Here is a 20,177-nt window from a genome sequence, read left to right on the forward strand (position 1 = left end):
GACTTAAGAAAGAAGTGTGTGTATATATATATATATGTATGTGTATATATATATATGTGTGTGTGTGTGTGTGTGTGTGTGTGTGTGTGTGTGTGTGTTTGAACCACGCCACCCACTTCATACATGCCTGTTGACACCTCCATATTACCACATATCACCTCCATGAAGTTCTCTAACACATTAATCCTCTCATCCCCATTCATGCCCGGTGCTCCTTTCACAGTTCAATCTGCACTCGCTGTAATAGAGTTCACTATCACCCTCTCCCAGTGGGGCAACTTCACCTCCCAGCCAATTTCTTTTGCTATATGTTTTTGTACTGTCCCTGGATGTGAGTCATAGGTCAACAATGAGGGTATGAGGACCTCCTCCCCTCCCTAGACACACACTTTCCCCCAGCACTGCCACACCACGTCAGGGCTCTGAGACCCTTATGCCACTTGGAGCATTGTCCGCCTGGTGTTGGATCGTTGGAGCGCCGCAGTGTCAACAACCTCTTCATGCTTTGTGCAGGGGTGAATAACTGGGGCATCCCAGCTGAGATGTGTATTACTTAGTGTCACGCTATGGTACTCCAGCCCCAGTGTATTCTGAAATGATAGAGCTGTTGTGCTTTAAACAAAAGACTTCCAATGCTGCTCCATTTATATGACAATATATGAAATCTCTTGTGTTAGAGAAACAGCACATACACTAAGCCTCCAAGTGCCAGCGCCATCTCCTGTAAAATGTTTAACATTTGCTTTTAGTAGATATCAAAAGGAATATAATAAATATAAATGTCCATAATAAACAAGTAATGCAACCTTTGTTACCCATCAGTGTGCACAAAGACTAAGTGCTTTTTTAAAATATATTAAGCAAAAACTTATGTGCACTTTCAACCTCTGTTTAGAAAAGACAACCCTCTTCTTAAAATGAATAACTCGTTTCCAGTTCAGTCTGCACTTCTTAACTCTTAATAACTTAATAAGAGTCCCTCCTCTTTAAAAACAAGTTCAGCGAATCCTGTAAAATGGTTAATGTTTTGTCTCATGCAATTATTATTATGATCCCATCTATGTAGTTTAATTACTGAATAACCATTTAAGTTTTTTTAAGAAAAATGCTAATTTTTCTTCTAGTTTAAAATTACAAGAGCTTTTAAAAAAAACAAAAAAAAAAAAACTTTTTTCAACCAAATAACATGTAAGATTAAAAACAAGAGTTTCTGGGGTATGTTTTAACTCCTGTTTTATTTTATTTATTTATTTTAGACATTTTTGTCTGTGTGTTTCTGATTGTTTTACTCCCTGTCTTTGTTTTTTCCCTGTGTTAAGTAATTAGCAATTCCATTGGTGTGAATGTTTCCACTTGGATATTTTTAATTTCTCTATTGACTCCTAATTTATATTTATAGTCATGTGAAAAAGCAAATACGTAAAGGACATAAAAACTGATCCTCAGCAGGTTCTAAAACTAGATAAATGCAACCAACCATATTAAATAGTGCTATTATTTCTTTTACAAGAGCTAAGTCAAAATCCAGAACCAGTGTGTGAAAAATAAAGTACAACCTCGCTGCTTCCACAGGAATAAAGAGGTCCAATAGCTACCAGGTGCTGCTAATCAAATGCAGCTGATTTGATCATCAGCAAATGTGAGCACCTCTATAAAATCATAGGTTTTGTCATTTTACTGGTCTGCAGCACTCAGGTGACACAATGCCACTGGGAAAAGACAACAGGAGTGATCTTAGAGATCCAACTATTGCTGCCCAGCAATCTTGGAGGGATTTTAAGGTAATTTCCAAACAATCTGAAGTCCATCATTCTACACAAGTGGAAAACATTCAAGACAGCTGCCAATCTTCCCAGAAGTGGATGCCCCAGCAGATTCTTCCCAGGTCAGAACTGGAAATCAGAGAAACTGCAAAAAAAAAAAAAAAAAAACCCCAAAGAGCTACATCTCAGACTCTACTGTCCTCAGCTAGCATGTTAAATGTTAAAGTTCATGACAGCACATTTATAAAAAAAACAAAAACAAAAAAAAAACCAAGACTGCACACATAAGGGTTGCCTTGGCAACAGGGCTTAGGTTTGCAAGCTGCATCTGGACAAACCAAGACTTTGGACAGATGAAACCAAATCAGAGATCTTTGGACAGAATGCACAGCAGCACATGTGGTGAAAACCAAACCCAGCATATCAGCACTAACACCTCATACCAACTGTCAGGCACGGTGGCAGAGGGGTGATGATTTGGGCTTGTTTTGCTGTCACTGAACTCCTCTGTATACCAAAGATTAGGAGTGAAGCCATCTGACTGACAGTTAAAGCTTGGCACAAACTGAATCGTGTAAGAGGACAATGATGCCATACACAGTAGCAAATCTGAAACAGAATGGCTGAAAAATTAAGTGTTGCAATGCCCCAAAATCCAGAAGTTAACTTATTTCAAATGCTGTGAGAGCTACACACAGATGAATGCCCGCAAACTTCAGTGAAATAAATCACTGTTTTAAAAAAGAGTGGAACAAAATTCCTCCCGAGACTGATAAAGTTGTATTTTACTGTTTTCTCATGCCTCTGTGTTATTTGCCTCAGTTCAGCTTTATTTTATTTTTTCTTTGGTTTAATTCATGTTATATTTTCCAGAGCCTTGTATTCTCCCCTTTTTCCAACCTTCATTAAAGTTTCTTTGTCGTTTGCCTCACTTGCTAGTATTAACAACTATGATAAGGTCCTTATTTTGATCCCACATGAATCAAAAACAGTGGATTAAAGGAAACAATTGTTAGCTTTAGACCTAAAATTCTGTAAAGACTCCCCTCGCCTCATTCAAATTCATGTGATGCAAGTGGCTTTAAGAAGGATTTACCTTAAATTTTGGGACCATTTGCAAAATTGGAACAGTATCCACAAAGTCCGTCAGGACTTCTGACGATAGTAGCTCAGCCACTGATGTCGCCACACTATTCACAGTGGTATACAAAACCAGGCTTTGACATGATTTCCCATTTACTCTCTTTTGGGGATGAATTTAGATGCACTTACAGACTGAAATAACATCCCAATAACATTTTTATTTGCTTCATGTCTCTGTACTAAAAGCACACTTTTAGTGAAGTGCATTTCATTCATAAGAAGAAGGCTACCGAGAGTCTTTCTTCACATTCAAGGAGGCTCACGTGTTGTCACCTTGGAGACTGCACAGCCGTGATTATTTATTCTCAATCATTCATTTTCCTGTCGCGCTTTCACTGAAGCTCCCACAGCTCTATACTGCAATGTGTGTGTGTGTGTGTGTGTGTGTGTGTGTGTGTGTGTGTGTGTGTGTGTGTGTGTGTGTGTGTGTGTGTGTGTGTTGGCAGTATGAAAATGTAACAGGTTTATCTGTGGGGTTAGAAGCTGCTGCGTGTCTGTTCGATGGTGAGCGTGAGGTATCCTAAAGGGGTATTTCCTGATTGCAACAATCCACATGAGGAAGTCAGGGCAGTCTCTAATTCATGTGTGAATCTATTATTGGCGTCTCACAAATATTCCCGAGTTTCAAAATCAAGCAAAACTGATTTGAGTCCTTCCAGAGGGTGTGTCGGTGTACAGAAAGGGAGCCGTGCTGATTGAAAAGATTTATTGTTGTTTTGCGAGGCGTGCTGATCAAAACCAAAGGCCATGCTTTGATGCATTAATCAAACCCAGAAGGTAGAAAGGCCTGCCGCTGATCAGAAACAAACTGATGGGTGATTCCAAGTTGTAAAACAAACTAAACCCCAACATAAATATATATATAATCGGCAGAATGGTATGCGGCCTCTTATTTGACCGTCTTCATTAAGGGTCGCCATCATGGCAGCAACATCTGTGGTGCTTGCTAATGGAACCTCTAAAGAGCAGCATTTCAGTGTGCAGTGCAGATTTAATCCCATTAGAGTCTACAGGGAGTGCAGAATTATTAGGCAAGTTGTATTTTTGAGGAATAATTATATTATTGAACAACAACCATGTTCTCAATGAACCCAAAAAACTCATTAATATCAAAGCTGAATGTTTTTGGAAGTAGTTTTTAGTTTGTTTTTAGTTTTAGCTATTTTAGGGGGATATCTGTGTGTGCAGGTGACTATTACTGTGCATAATTATTAGGCAACTTAACAAAAAACAAATATATACCCATTTCAATTATTTATTTTTACCAGTGAAACCAATATAACATCTCCACATTCACAAATATACATTTCTGACATTCAAAAACAAAACAAAAACAAATCAGCGACCAATATAGCCACCTTTCTTTGCAAGGACACTCAAAAGCCTGCCATCCATGGATTCTGTCAGTGTTTTGATCTGTTCACCATCAACATTGCGTGCAGCAATCCCAGACACTGTTCAGAGAGGTGTACTGTTGTCCCTCCTTGTAAATCTCACATTTGATGATGGACCACAGGTTCTCAATGGGGTTCAGATCAGGTGAACAAGGTGGCCATGTCATTAGTTTTTCTTCTTTTATACCCTTTCTTGCCAGCCACGCTGTGGAGTACTTGGACGCGTGTGATGGAGCATTGTCCTGCATGAAAATCATGTTTTTCTTGAAGGATGCAGACTTCTTCCTGTACCACTGCTTGAAGAAGGTGTCTTCCAGAAACTGGCAGTAGGACTGGGAGTTGAGCTTGACTCCATCCTCAACCCGAAAAGGCCCCACAAGCTCATCTTTGATGATACCAGCCCAAACCAGTACTCCACCTCCACCTTGCTGGCATCTGAGTCGGACTGGAGCTCTCTGCCCTTTACCAATCCAGCCACGGGCCCATCCATCTGGCCCATCAAGACTCACTCTCATTTCATCAGTCCATAAAACCTTAGAAAAACCAGTCTTGAGATATTTCTTGGCCCAGTCTTGACGTTTCAGCTTGTGTGTCTTGTTCAGTGGTGGTCGTCTTTCAGCCTTTCTTACCTTGGCCATGTCTCTGAGTATTGCACACCTTGTGCTTTTGGGCACTCCAGTGATGTTGCAGCTCTGAAATATGGCCAAACTGGTGGCAAGTGGCATCTTGGCAGTCACTATTTTTGACTTTTCTGTGCCTGTCAAGTCCTTCTTTTGACCCATTTTGCCAAAGGAAAGGACGGTGCCTAATAATTATGCACACCTGATATAGGGTGTTGATGTCATTAGACCACACCCCTTCTCATTACGGAGATGCACATCACCTAATATGCTTAATTGGGAGTAGGCTTTCGAGCCTATACAGCTTGGAGTAAGACAACATGCATGAAGAGGATGATGTGGACAAAATACTCATTTGCCTAATAATTCTGCACTCCCTGTATATAACAACTAATGCTCCATCAGACAAACACCCAAAAAGTCCCTCTGCTATTTTCTGAATCACATTACAGCAACTTTTTAGTTAACACGTGAACCCTCGCATCCCTGGAAAATGTGCCAAATACAAATGGGTCGGCTGTTTTCTCGGTAATGCGCATGATTAATTTTGATGTCAGTTTGATTTATTTCACACCGTGACCGGGCACCCACAAAGTACTCAGAGTTCTTCATTTTTTTTTCTGACAATTTACTTAGAAATCAATTTGGCTCCAATATGGAGCACAGAAATGTGACTGAACCCATTTCTTTTGCATTGGAAACAAAACACAACAAACAAATGTGTCCGTTTTACATAAAGATGGATGTAGTGTTGAATTTTAGGGTTTTTGTTTTTTGTGAAATGGGAACTTCCACCCATCTATCCATCTGAATGCAGTTAAGGCTTAAAGTTAGAGGGCATGGCCGCATAGACTGGCAGGTGAATGCTGAAGTAGGTGGCTATAGTCGAGTCAGTCGAGTCAAAGTTTATTTCTACAGCACATCTTAAACAATATCAGTTGACCACAGTGCTATACAAGTTATACAAATTATGCACCAACTGTCTCAAAAGCAACAATAAATATACAGTAAAAATCAAATAAAACAAAATAAAAGTAATTAAGATACCATGCTCAACTAGACCCAAAAATAAACAAGCATAAATAGGTTTTTAAAAGACTGAGAGATCGACAACTCTAATGTAAAAAGCTAAGTAGTTTCAAAGTTAAGGAGCCACTACTAAAAAGGCTCTATCGGCTCTGCTCTAGGAATATCCAAGAGCAGCTGGTTCATAGACCTCTGTGCTTGGGAAGGATTGTAGGATTTCAAACGTTTTAAGGGGGAACCAAACATTTTTAAATTGGATCCTGAAGTGGGTTGGAAGCCAGTATAAGAAGGCCAATAGAGGTATGATGTGATCATAACATTTCTGCCGGCAACACCTAGCAACAGTCTAGACTAGAGGTAATAAAAGCATGAATTAAGCTCTCCAAGTCATGTGGCGGGTGGCTAAGTTTTCACCTTGGTTGAAAGAAGTTGGTCTTGACAGCGGAGCTAATATTAAAGCTCAGACGAAAATCACACCAAGGTTCTTTGCAATTTCTGCTTTGCTTTTTCTTCAGATTGAGGTAGTGATTTGAGTCACTAAATCTGGTGAAGGTTTTGGCAAATACTGCTGCTATCTCTTTGACTGAGCCTTTTTTTGCCGCTTGTCCAAATACAGCCATTGTGGCTCCAAAACAACACCATGGTGTTGGCCAAAGCAGTAATGTTGCCTCTATTGCAGAGATGGAGCGCAGAAGCCATATTGATCATGATCATTGTCTCTGACTCACATAGGTAGACATGTCCATCTTTTATGTACAGTTTTTGTCTCTACTAGAGATGGACCGATCCGATATTACGTATCGGTATCGGTCCGATACTGACCTAAATTACTGGATCGGATATCGGAGAAAAATAAAAAATGTAATCCGATCCATTAAATATCACGAAAGCACCTCACAAAACTTGCAACACGCCGTAACTCACCTCAGAACGTTAGCACGTCGGAGCAGTATGCATCACGTGATAGAGCGGCTGTGGCATGCGGGACCTGTCGGTGGTCTGGATAGCATGTGGAGCTTCGCTAGCAACCCGGCATTTCATCTCCGACAAAGTTATCCCGAGAGAAGTAAAGCAAGTGTGTAAGTCCATCTCTGAATGTTTGTAAAGCATTCCTGCGTTAAGCTTAACAAGCGATATATGGAGCGACTGCCTCTTCTTGCTGCTACTTCAATCATGAAACTGCTTAATGATCAGCTGATCGGCTTTTCTGTCGCGAGTCCATCTCTCTGGTTTGTTTTTGGCCCACTTTGCACCAGAAAGAGGAAACCAGCGGCTAAACAACAGCAGCACGTTTAAGCTTGATCAGCTGTTGTTAGAATTTATTTATTATTACTTTCTACTCGAGGATCTTTTTCTACGTAGCTGACGCTGGTAACTGTGCAGGGGCGGATCTAGCAAAGTTTAGCCAGGGGGGCCGATAGGGCATTAACAGGGAAAAGGGGGCACAAAGACATACTTTTCTTTCTTATTCTCATTTAACATGTCTAGCTTTTAATAAATAATTATCCGAATCTTACACCGAAAGTTTTAATTTGATGTAAAATGAATAGAAGTCAATTACTGTATATAGTGACTATTAAGTCTAATATATATACCCTAGTAAGCTATAGTACTTTTTCCTTTGGGAAGGTACCATCTGTACAGTCTGCAATTTTGTTGAAGAAAGATGTTGAATCTATTTAATATTTCTTGAAAAATAATTGATTTCTGTGCATTTTTTTTTCACACTGCATCAAATTAAGGTTGATTACGTTGATTAAGCATCATGAGGTGGAGCGTGAGGGGTGGTTCCCTATTTTTTATTTATTTATTTTTGTTGTTGCTGGGAGTTGGAACCCTGTTAGTTAGGTTGCTTAATATTTACGCTAAGTACTCTTTAAAATACCAGAATAGGGAGGATGGTGTAGGTTTAAGTTTATTAGATTGATCAGTATTGCTGAACTATAAATATTTTTTTTTGCATATAGGTATAACAGAATAGCTTTAGTGTAGTTGTTGTTTTAAACTTGAGTATGAACTTATACAAAATGCAGCAAGATATTTTAAAAAAAACAGTTTTATTGATTAAAAAACACTATATCGGATTCATATCGGTATCGGCAGATATCCAAATTTATGATATCGGTATCGGACATAAAAAAGTGGTATCGTGCCATCTCTAGTCTCTACAGAGAAATTTCACCCTGTCCTCTGGAAAGATTGGATAAATCTTTTAACAAACATGAACTACCTCAAACTTTTGCACAGTACAGCATATACGCAATGATATAAAAAAAGGAAACAGAATGAAACTGGTACGGCTTAACAAGATACACAAATTCAATTGAAATCTGTAAGGAAATAATATATAGCTGCTATGTCTTATAATAATAGATTTATTATAAAGTTACAGAAAAGGTTAATCTTCAAAGTGCTGCTCTTCATACATACAAACAAATCACCCACATGGACTGAAACTTGTTACAGAAACATGACAGCATGTATAATTATATCAGCATAATTAAAAATATGATTATATTAAATATACACTTTGGGGAAGTCTTTAGCTATCACTAATACTTTTAAAAGAAAACTTGGTACATCACGCTAGCTGTTTCCCTCTCCCTCAAACTTTTTTGATGACTGTTATGGCGATAACAGTTTTTCTGTGTTCTGCTGTGGTAAAATGTGGGTTTTCCTTAATTTGCAAACCACTGCCACTGTCTTTATTTACATTTATCACAGCATACAAACTTTTTTAGAATTGGGGTTGTGGCTAAATGGTAGCCTGTTGCTCAAATCACAGAAAAACAAAGTTTACCAAATGTTTGATAGTCATTTGCAGATATCTTGCAGGACCAAGGAACAAGACAGGATTGCAACTGTTATACACAGTTTTATTGATCAGCGCAGATGTGATTTTGTGTCTTTGAGTCCTTAGTCTTTTTACTAATTAGGAACCTAAACAGAATATCTATTACCAAGTTGAAAAAACAAGGGAAAGGAAGAGCCAGAGTGGCAGCATCCAGGTGGTTAAGGATGGCCTCTAGTGAAAGTAATCACCAAGAGTCCTTTGAAGCAGGAGTGGTTCAGGGGCAGGGTCAGACAAGCCAAAGACTAGAAGATGTAGCTACGTGAAAAAGCCTGTAACTAGACTTCCTGTGTAGCACACGGGCTGATTGTGTTTGTGACACCATATTGCTGTTTCACAACTTCTTTCACTGTATGTTGTAGACAGCGGGAACAAATGACTGATAGGATTGCATAGTTGGAGGACTAACTCTCAGCATTTTCTAAAATAATCATCCATTCTCTAAAATAAAGCTCTTTTACAGTAAAAGTAAAATTTTATTAACTTTTTCCCCAGAAGTGAGCATTTTATGTTTGGAACAAAAACCTCTCATAAGCCCTTTCCTGTATTTCCTCACCTCGGTGCTCACGGCGAATAAGCTCTATTCTTGTCTGTCTCAGGAAGCCTCTCCACGTAGAAAGCGCGGAGCGGTCTCTTGGCAACTGGCACATTATTCTATTCTATTAGAGGCTGCAGAATTAATAATTATGGCGTTTAATCTGAAGCATGGCCAGTGTCCAGCCTGGCTCCCTCCACGCTGGCTGCGCTGCAAAGCCTTTACGTCTTCTCAGCGGGGTCAGCTCGTGTCTCCGGTGCAGCTCCCTTTATGGAATATCAGCAGCTGGAGGGGGAAAAAGAAAACAATGAGGAAAGAGCAGGTTCTTGCTGAGAATCCAAATAAAACAATTTGCACATAACCAGGGACCTTGACTGAAATCCTCGTGAGCTGGGAGCTAATTAAAATTGGGACCTTGCACAAAAGGGATCATAAACAATGTTTATCCCCTTTTGCTCTACCTGGCGTTCCTTCTTCTTTCTCTATCTCGCCTCTTTGTCTTTGTCTGCATTCACACCAGTTTATACTGTATGACTCTCGGGGGAGTCCAGCACAGAAAAAGAGAAAGATTTACTGATTTTTACTCTGACAAATTGGCTTAGTGGCTTACAGCAGCAACAACTGCACTCTTTGTGCTGTTGCCGCAGGGCTTTCAATCAGATGTAAATGCTCAGCACATTGACATGTCATAATTAGTGTCACAAGTTGGAGCTTCAGTATTTCGGGTTGTCTGCATGGCGCTTTGACTTACCGGATATGCATAAATTGCTGTGTTTACCACACTCTGGACCCCCACCCCACCTACCCACCCCTCCCCAAAAAATGCTGTGACACATTAAAACTTGTAAGGACTTTATTTTTGGAGTTGAGGGGGACTTCTGAAGTTATTTCCGCTATGGGTTTTCAAACACTTTGAAGAAAATTAATCACTACAGTAGCAGCAGAAGCATAAAAATGGGTCGGCTGATACAACATCGACCAACGGCTTTGGGAGAAATATTAGAGCTTTTTTTTTCTCCTTCTGCATAATTCAGGCCGAGACTGGTTGCACTTTGCCAAAAGAGTCTGACGTTTGATGAATGCCTCGATCGAGCCAGTCGATCAAGCTGAATCCAGGTACATGGGAGAGGTGCTGAGGCTTTGCTTTAGGAAATCCTTAAGATGAATAAACGACATAATAGACATGGCATGGGCAGACATTAATATTCATTAGTGTTGTTTAGATAATGTGTACCCTGCTAGGTCACAGGTGATGTTGAAATGTGTTTACCTTTAAGATATGGAGCTGTCAGCCAGAGCGGCAGTGGGTGAGCAGGAAGCAGTTCGCCGGGTTGCTGAAGGACATTTGCAGAGGATAAACAGCTTTTGATGGATACAGAGTTGCTGTCGGCTGGGATAGAACCTGTGACCTTTCTGATAAAGGAAGGTCTCTATGCCCACTAGGCCACCCAACTGCTTTATTACTTTTTCACACAACCAAGGTCAAAAACACGAGTGTTACATTTTCAGTCTGTGTGCATGTAAAAAACAGGTAATTTTCTTTCTTTTTTTTAATAAACTTAACTTCTGCTTATTTTTTTCTCCAAACTCTACTAGAAACTATAATTTCCCCCCACTACGGAAAATGAATAAGTCCAGGTACCTCTCCTCACTATAATTAAGTGCTTGTTTCATGTGCTTGCATCTTTTTTTTGTTGTTTGGAGTGCACCACCAGTTCCTCATTGGCACACCCAGTGCTCAGCTACTTCTGAAAAGGGTAAAAAATAAAGAGAAGCCTTTGCAGAAACATTGTGGAACTAGATATGGATTTACTTTTCATGTTTGGATTTTCAGGCTGGGGAAAAAAATACAATTCCCTCATTCGTTCCAGGGAAATCGGTACGCCAACACAGCAGGAGTCTCAGCACGGCGAGGGTCTGGCAAAACAGGTCCACTGAAAAAACAAAAAAAAGTTGGGCCAAACCGAGCAAAGTTATTGGCGTCTGATAAGGTTTTTAAACTCACCACTTGTTACTTTCTGGACTGTCTCACAGCACACCCTCTGTTTTGTCAGATGAAAACATATTGGCTACTACACTTCACTGTTCTTTCTTCAAGCTTGAGCAGTTTTAAATAAAACCAATCCTCGTCGCTCTACTCTCTCTTCTAATTTCAGGAAAAATGCCATAATAATTACAACATGATTTTATATTCAGTCTAACTTTATTCAAGTCTCATTTAAATGTGGACAATAGTAGATCAACTTGAATAAGCTAACACTGGGGTTACAGTTTAAAAATATTGACTGCCACTGGTTACCCTCAGCTTCCTTGCTGCTGCACTGGTGAAAATCCTACGTTGCGTAATTCTTGGGTGTCCACGCCGTGCACCCTCTTGGCAAAGTGATGACAAAAAAGGCAAACAAGTTGAAACTGTAACAGGACAGCAATTAGTCTCTTACTTGACACTTTTCTCACTGTAATCCCTGGCTTTTGCTGCCAAGAGAGAAGCACAGCATACATGACCCCAGTCGCTCTCCCCAACTTGCCCCATATAGATTTTTGTTTAGGAGATCTTGCCATCACATTTAAACACAGTACCCTTTGGAATATTTTAACCTGTGAAGAAATGTTCTGAAGAGGCCACAATCTGTAATCACCTGGCTGAGAAATTTGGGATTATACTTTCCATGTCCATGAGGATCTGCTAGGGCAGGGGTCAGCAACCTTTAAGACCCAAAGAGCCATTTGGACCCGGTTTCCACACAAAAGAAAACACTGGGAGCCACAAATACTTTTTGACACCTAAAATGAAGATAGCACTGTATATATTGTTTTTTACCTTTATACTTTGTGTGAACAACTAAGGTGTGTTGCTTATGAAATCCATGAAGTGCTATAGAGAAAATCACATTTTATTTGTGTAATTAACACATTTTGAACTCTTAAAGAAATATAACAAAAGGAAAGCTGAACTAAAATGATCCATGTAGCAAGCAAAAACTGTTGTGAGCCGCCACCCTCATATCACGTTTGGGCTTTTGGAGCCTTGACCTGACTTTTAAAAAAATAATTGGAAAAAAAGCACTATGCTGCTGAAATATGAAAAATAGATATTTGCAAATTTCTGCCTAAATATGTATTTTACCAGGTTAATGTGTGTGGCGGGGCGTGGTCTGCAGCCGCTGCAGGGGAGGCGGACACACCTGAGCGGCACCCGCAATCACGCCTCGCCGCCTTAACGTCTGTGCTATCTATGCTGTTGTGTTGTTGTCAGTGTTGGTCAAGTTACTTGAAAAAAGTAATCAGTAACTAATTACTGATTACTTCCCCAAAAAGTAATCCTGTTACTTTACTGATTACTTATTTTCAAAAGTAATTAATTACTTAGTTACTTAGTTACTTTTTAAAAACACGATTTACAACCTGAATAGGTGATAAAGCGATAGATCTTTCAGCCCAATTCTACTTTTTCTACATAATCCATCATACAAAATGTAATCAAATGGAAAAGTCCCTTTTTAAAACTTGTTTTATTAGTTTTAATCTTTTAACTTTATGCATCAAGCAAAAATTTAATTATATGCAACATTCTCTGACTGGAAGAAATTTGTTTAATATTTAAACCTATTTTCTGCACATTCCAGCACATAAAATATTTTTTTTGTGTGTGTGTTTACACTCACTCTTTCAAATAGATGTAAGTAAAGCACAGCAGAAACTAAATAAAGTCAAACACTCAGCCGGATGGTTTCGGGATAGAGCTTTATAAGACACATATTGACGTTATCGCTCCCCTGCTACTTCGGATGGTAAATTGCGCAGTGTTAAACGGCTCATTCCCTCATTCTTTCTACGATGCCCATATATGTCTCCTCCTGAAAAAAGACAGAGACGAAACTAATGTTTCTTCCTATCGTCCCCTAAGTCTTCTCAACTCAGACCAAAAGATAATTGCTAAAGTCCTAACCAACCGGTTAAATAAGCACATAGGCTCTATAATTCATCCTGACCAATCGGGTTTTATCCCCAATAGATTCTCTTTTTCTAATACTAGATGTCTCTTAAATGCGATGTACTCAACGACACTGCCCAATTCTGCGGTGATTTCACTCGATGCCCAGCAGGCTTTCGACCAAGTGGAATGGAGTTATTTGTTTGCTACTCTTGAAAAATTTGGTTTTGGGTCGAATTTTTTGAATATGATTAAGTTGCTTTACGCTTGCCCTCGTTCCTCGGTCCTTACCAACCATGAGAGGTCGCTCCCGTTCCTCTTACACCGTGGGACAAGGCAGGGTTGTTGCCTCTCTCCAATGCTTTTTGCTTTAGCTCTTGAGCCGTTGGCCATTGCCATCAGAGCCAATTCCCATATCTCTGGTATAAATTGTGGCACGTCAGAGTACACCATCGGTCTGTATGCAGATGATATCATATTGGCTCTTTCAGATTTAAAGATCTCCCTTCCTCCACTTCTTAAGCTGATTGACAGCTTTGGCCACCTATCAGGGTTCACCATAAATTGGAAGAAGTCTGTTCTTATGCCGCTGTCGTCTGGTCTGGGCCCTGATTTCCTGTCTAGTTTGCCCTTTAAGGTCTCCCAGGATTACTTTTCATACCTGGGTATTAACATCCCTAGGAACTCAAAACTCCTCTTCAGGCTTAATTATTCGGTTCTAACTGATGAGCTCAAGTGTATGATAGATAGGTGGAAACTTCTCCCACTTTCAATGATTGGCCGTATCAATATAATCAAAATGGTTGTGCTCCCTAAATTCATGTACCTATTCCAGAACGTTCCTATTTTTCTCAGGTCTTCCTTTTTCAAAGCGTTGGATGCCATTATCATGCCTTTCGTTTGGGCCTACAAGCCCCCCCGCATCTCGAAGTCTCACTTGCAAAAGCCCTCGGACGAGGGTGGTCTGGGCCTTCCAGTTTTCAGACATTATTACTGGGCCTGTAATGCCAGAGCCTGGGTCTTCTGGAATCTGCCTATAGTTGGTGATGCTGTGGGATGCAGGTCCAGCCCTAAATGGCTCGAATTGGAGCTTAGCACTGCTATCGAGCACACTGGAGCATCCTTGCCAGCTATCTTATTTTCAAAATCGGTTATTAAAAGTGCATGTGATGACTTTATTCTTTGCAACTCCGTAAAAATATTGAATCAAATTAAGAGAATCTTGAACCTCCCGGTAGTGTCAACTTTTGCCCCGATCTGCCACAATCCTAGCTTTACGCCTAGTACAATGGATGCTGCTTTCAAACAATGGCCTGTCAAAGGGTTAATTGCTATAAAGGATCTTTATATCGACAATCATTTTGCCTCTTTTGCTCAGCTTCAGACAAAGTACAATCTCCCTACAAGTCATTTTTTTCGGTACTTACAAATTAGGAATTATGTCAAGCAAGCATTCTCAAATTTAGATACCATCCCCATACAGCATGTCTTTTACAATATGATGAACGAACCTCCCACCTCAAAACACTTAATTTCTCGGCTTGTCAACCTTTTTTCTTCGGCAGCCCCCTCTTGCCATATTAAAGAGGCTTGGACAAGGGACACTGGTTTGGTTATCTCTGACGATCTATGGGCTGAAGTGTTAAGTCGGATAAAACTATGCTCTGTTAACGCCCGGCTTCAGTTAATTCAATTTAAGGTTGTCCATAGACTGCACTATTCCAAAACCAAATTGAACAAGATTTTTCCTAACGTTTCCCCCAAATGTGATAAATGTAAACTTGTGGACGGTACTCTTGGGCATCTTTTTTGGTCCTGTTCTACGCTTACAGCCTTTTGGACTAGTATTTTTAGTTTCTATAGCACTGTTTATGATAGGCAACTGTATCCTGACTGTCTTATGGTGATCCTGGGCTGCTCCGGCGACTCCTTGGCACTTCCCTTTGCTGTTCAACAGGCCCTCATGTTTGGTATGGTGATTGCCAAACGTTTGATTCTGGGGGAGTGGAAATCTGCCTCCCCTCCCTGCTTCAAGAGGTGGCTCGAGGAGATGGTCTCCTGTCTATACCTGGAAGAAATTCGGTTCTCTACGTCTGATTCCATGGAGAAGTTCAGGAAGATATGGGGGCCCTTTATAGACCACATTAAGAAGGACAGTCCACGCCCTGGGTCCTGACCACATTGTTTTAACTGCTTTCATTCTGAGCTGTTGCCCATAACTGTTTTTGCATGATTGTTATCAGCTCCTCCTAGCGATCTTTGGATTTGATCTTGTGGATTGGACTCACTAGATTGTGAGTTGTTTGACATGTATACCACTTGCTTTGTTTGCTTCTCTGCTGTTTTTAATAAGTGCTGGCCTTGTACCCTGTTGTGTGGTTTGTTGCTCTGTTTTTTTTGTTTGTTTGTTTGTTTTTTTTGGTTGTTATTGTCTTTATTGTCTGTGTTCTTCTGTCCCGCTGTTTGTGAATGTGTAAAAAATTTTTGAAACTTGCATAAATAAATACATTAAAAAAAAAAAAAAAAAAAAAAAAAAAACACTCAGCGGTCCTTTTGCTCTATTTTCACCTGTAAAGCAGGAGTGGGGTAGGCGGAGGTTTACCCTGGTGCAGGTGTGCCGCAGCGGTCAGTTGAAGAATCCGCGAGTTTCTCTGTGAATTTCCCATTATGTCGTAGCGCACTCGGTGTTTGGAAGTTTGGGGGGGGGGTTTCGGTGTAAAAAGAAGTTTTCTTCCCATGCACAACGGACACTAATATTTTTGTCACTTTTTATGGAATCAAACTTAAAGTAAGGTCAGTACTTCCACGCTTTAAACGCTGCATGCTCATACTCTCTCTGCACTCGATATATTATCCATTGTTGCTCTGCACACAGCTGTTTTCACCAATGACTGTAGAAAAAAGATGGACGACGCGACACCGCCTCCTACCATTGTGCAAAAATGAAGCCAAACTATCCCACTTGTGGAGGCTGCCATCTTGCAAATTTCGAGCCAGAGTCTGCGCAGTAGTGACTTGAGGTGGAGTGACTGTGTAACACTCCCGCCCACACACCCGCTGGACTCAGTGTTGCCAACTTAGCGACTTTGTCGCTATATTTAGCGAGTTTTCAGACCCCTTAGCGACTTTTTTTTTTAAAAAGACGTGAAAGCGCGTATCACTTTTACTCTCAACAAGCAGCGGGTGCTGCAATGCAGTCAGTTCTTCTTTTACTCTTTTACTCTTATGCGGTTTTGTGAATCACAAGGTTTAAAACTACTTATAAGCACACACACACAAAGTAACTCCACCAGAGTGCCTATTTCGGGTCACTTTTGCCGGTCCAAGCCCGGGTAAAGGAGCAGGGTTGGAATTGTGACATTAAAAAAAACAATAATTGCTAAAAGAAATTTAATTTGTAGTTCTAAATAAATTCTAAATGCATTTAGGACGTTTTTTACTCACTTTATGTCTCTTCCACGATGTTATTTCTCTCTCCAACAACATAGGTCACAATTACATTAGCATGACCAATTATGCAAATTAGGCGATGACGTCATTTAGCGACTTCTAGCAACTTTTAGGACAGCCAATAGCGATTTTCCTTACTGAGGAGTTGGCAACACTGGCTGGACGTGACCGCAAACACGCCCCCCTACACTTTTTACGTAGCACCTGTGGTTCGAGTTTTTTGCCGGTTTACCGCGACTGACGACTCGTTTAATTAAGGTAAATACAACCATGTCACTGTTATAAAAAAAAGACACACAGCTTATCATCTTATAGTTCTAAAATCGCTCTGTTGTTAATTCGTTTGCTACATTAGCCGCTAGCATACGCACTGTGTTGGAGGCTTGTTGCTAACTAGTTAGCGATGCTACACACCTGCTACTCTTAATAGTCTTTAACACTTATGTTTTTTTATCCATTTTTAGACAGCGATGAGATCAGCTGCACACTCCACAGAGGCCCAGAGTTACTGTTAATATCAAAAATATAATGCTGTCCTTTGAGATTTTAACATAAGACTGTGAGTGTAATGGATCTAAAACTGTTTAAATCTCTAGTCTACAGCCTGGTAACATGGAAACTTTAAAAACAGCAGCAGAACGTTTCAGTAGTGTAGTCTAATGTGTTCTTTTCATTTAATAATAATCCATATTATGTATAACAGCTACATTCACCCTGGAGAGAAACTAGTGAGGGAGACCATCAGAACCAAGCTGGGTTTCTGGGTCCAGAGGGTTGGAGAAACTTCTTCCTTTTCTTTCATCACAGCTGTCCTGTGCCAGAAGTTCTGCTGACCCACTGAAAGAGGCTTCATTTAAGAAACACCAGGAACACTGAAGCTCATCGCATTGATCAAGCAGGACTCATGATCTTCGCCAGCAGCTCCCTCACAGGGAAATCTTCAGAGCTCCTCTGTAGGCCCGCCCCAGGAGATGGATAAACCCAGCATTTCATGAACACTGTGATGAGACCTTTGGTTTGTGTAATGTTATAAATACTTGGATACTCCCCAGAGGCTCCGGACTTTTACATAAAGATATTATATTCAGTCCTGTAGAAAGTTATATATTTAAAAATATGTGATCCTCTCTGGTTACTGTCACAGGGTGGAAAGGGACAAGTTATCTAAGTTTTTTTACTATGCATGTTTTGCTGCGTTTTACCTTTTTAATATTTTAATATTGTACATTGGGTTATTTTTATGAGTTTTACTGCATGTTTTAATGGTATTTATTTGGTGACTTGTCCTGGAAAGACTCCGCCCCTACCTGATAATAAACTGATCACACCTGCGAGAGATCCCAGAGAGGCCAATAAGAGGGCCTGGCAGACCAAAGGAAGGAGTTCGACCGAGAGGCTTGAGAGACGGCCAGGAGTAAGTGGTGCCAGGCGGCGGCGCCTGCAAGCCGAAGGGGCTGGTGGAGCTGGGCGTTAGGAGACATGACCAGCGACTGGGGACGCGCCACCACCAGCGACTAGGGACGCGCAGCGGGCAGTCAGACGGCAATAACGACAAGAGCCAGCTTGTGCACTGCAGGAGAGCAGAAGCAGTGAGACAGCTGGTGCCGATTGCAGTTTTAAAGAAGCGGCGGGCAGAGTTGAGAGCTCTGCCCACCCGGGGTAAGTCTTTGACTTATCCCTTTTTTTATAAAGTAAAACTGTCGAAAAGAATAGTGACTGCCGCTCCCTCCCTTCCTTCAGTGCACCGGGACGTGGAATGCGGGGAGGAAGGCGAGGACTCCGCTGGGTTTCCCTCTTTTACTACTACGCTGGATTTCTTAGTTTTTTGTGACTTTTATGCCGTGGTGGATCCCACTGGACTTTTAATGTTGTGTTTTATTGATTTTTATTGTGTTATCCCTTGGCCAAGGTTGTTTTAATTCATTTTACATTTTTAACTATTTAAATATAATAAATTATATTTTTAATCTTACAGTTTAAATTGTGTGCTTTCCCTTGGCGGCTCCACTGCTCTGCCCGTTTTGAGGAAGGTTTCCTTCCTTTTAAAAACACAAAACATCTTGGAAATAAAATCAGCCTTTCCGCTCCGTTACATTACTCTGGTATGAATAACTCTGCATCACTTTATGGTAAATAACACACTATGTGTAAAAAAAACTGTGAAAAAATTCCAGATGACAAGTTTGTAGTTCAACATACAAGTGACGACCTTTGACCTTCATCAGGTTTTATTTAATTGTGTTAGAGAAAGTCTCATATGCTCTTCATGCAGCTGAGTACATCAAGTGTTTAAAACAGAAGCTGTGCAGGTCTGAGATACAAACTGAGGTCCTGTTAATGTTGATATATAGTGACACAGTTACATGAGTGATTAATCCTTTTGTTTTTTTGTCTTTAACTTTATCAATAAAACAGCTGCAGCTTTCACTACAGCACGTGTGGTACTTTAACCTTTGCACTGTTTTCATCAGTTCATTTTACAGTTAACATGTGAACATGTTGGATGATCTGTCTGCTGTCACTCAATGGAGCTGAGGTCTGAATCTGAGGGCAGCTCCTGTAATCACAAAGACAACAGAACCATCAAACTCAGATATAAATTTTATCCCTCAATATTGAAATAAAGCTGATTCTTCTGTCCTCACACACTCAGGATCTGAAGTTCTTCTCTTACATTTTTTTCAGTATTACAGTACACTACAGTACTTTAAACCATAGTTCCGGATTAATGAGGAGTTACTGAAGTACAAGCTTTTAAAAAAATGTTACTGTCTTTACAGATGTGGCAAGAGACTGAAAACATGCTGTTGTTTGCACATATTTAATAATCAGCTCTGCACAGGAGCTGAAGCAGGGTGCAGCCTGCTGCTTTTACAGTATAATACTTGTAATAAAAGTACAGTAACAGTAATTAGTGACTGAGCAGCCCGGAGCGTTTCTCTTGATTTCTTTAGTAAATTCATTCCCCTGCACAGCTAAACGAACCCTGACAGCCGAGTGCTCATTTTAGCTAGCTAGGTCTCAGGAGCTAGCTAAGGACGGTAGTTACGGATTAGCTTACAAACACGTTTAACTTACCGAAAAAGTGCAGCGGGGCCTCGGGTCCTTCTGTCGGGTAGTCCAGTTTACTGAAGAACACCTCAGGCTAAAACACTCGGTCGTGTTTTCGTAACGTAAACGCTGGCCCTCCTCTCAGAGCCTACGCTCTATCTGCTATTTCCGGACAGAGATACGCAAGTTTCTCCGCGACTGCAGCTGCCAGTCAAAGCTGTTATAATGACGTTTCACCCCAATTTAACATCACCACGGTAGGAATTAGAATCAAACGTATGGGAAAGGAGACCTCTCGGACATCAATCAGCATGATGAGAACTATTGATAACAAAAGAAAGAATCTTTGGAAAAAAATTATCTAAGGAGCCAGGAGGAGAATTTATTTTAGTCAGACCCAAGTCCCATCC

Source organism: Aulonocara sp. 'chitande type north' Nkhata Bay, linkage group LG23 (genome assembly GCF_057382095.1).
Source record: "Aulonocara sp. 'chitande type north' Nkhata Bay isolate Kocher_YH1m ecotype deep benthic linkage group LG23, A_spYH_male_GT1.1, whole genome shotgun sequence".
Taxonomy (NCBI): domain Eukaryota; kingdom Metazoa; phylum Chordata; class Actinopteri; order Cichliformes; family Cichlidae; genus Aulonocara; species Aulonocara sp. 'chitande type north' Nkhata Bay.